Source organism: Arachis ipaensis, chromosome B09, assembly GCF_000816755.2.
Source record: "Arachis ipaensis cultivar K30076 chromosome B09, Araip1.1, whole genome shotgun sequence".
NCBI classification, from domain to species: Eukaryota; Viridiplantae; Streptophyta; class Magnoliopsida; order Fabales; family Fabaceae; genus Arachis; species Arachis ipaensis.
The window spans coordinates 6,894,784-6,895,599 of record NC_029793.2 but is presented as its reverse complement, the minus strand read 5'-3'; positions in this window follow the sequence as shown (position 1 = coordinate 6,895,599).

Here is an 816-nt window from a genome sequence, read left to right as displayed (position 1 = left end):
TTTTAGCTCATAGAAAAGTCATAATAAACAAAACAGGACAGTCAACAAAAAAAAGAGAGAGGACGTGTTCGACTAGAAGACTATCAAGAGGTTTGATTATATTATTGAATATTCACTACTACATACTAATAGATAGTCACGTGTAGAAAAGCAATCATGGAGAAAGAGAGTGCAAGTTTGAAGTTTTAGGTCATAAAAGAGAAGTAACAAAAAGAGAATTTTGATTCTATTATTAACTTGTAGGGCGTTAAAATAGGCTAAATCTATCGGGTTAGTCTATTTATTCGTTTAAATAGGCGAGTTTTGTCTTTAAAATTAAGTCTGTTTAAATTTCGGGTTAAACGGACTGAACCTGATTAACCCGAAAAAATGACGGGTTAAACGGGTTAATCTGCGGGCTAAACGGGTGGTCTGTTTAATTTTTTTTTATATTTTTTTTAAAAAAGGTAGCACTTTTAGTTAATATTTTTTTCGATCTGACTCGAAAATCCGACCTATCAACTAAAAAAATATTATTTTTAATGGTTTTTGACTTAAAAATGATATTTTTTGTCAAAATATTTTTCAAAAAATAAAATAAAATGATAAACGGACTGGCCCGTTTAACCCATCGGGCTGACCATAAACGGTCCGGACTAGAAAATTCTAGCCCGCGAATAAAGCAGACTTAAATGGGCCAGCATATTTAACCTGCAAACTTAACGAGTCGGACCTAAATGGGCCGAATTAGTCCGTTTGACAGCCCTATTAACTTGTACAACTATTATTAATAAGTACTATAACTTTTTCAATATCCACATTTATTAATGTGTCTAT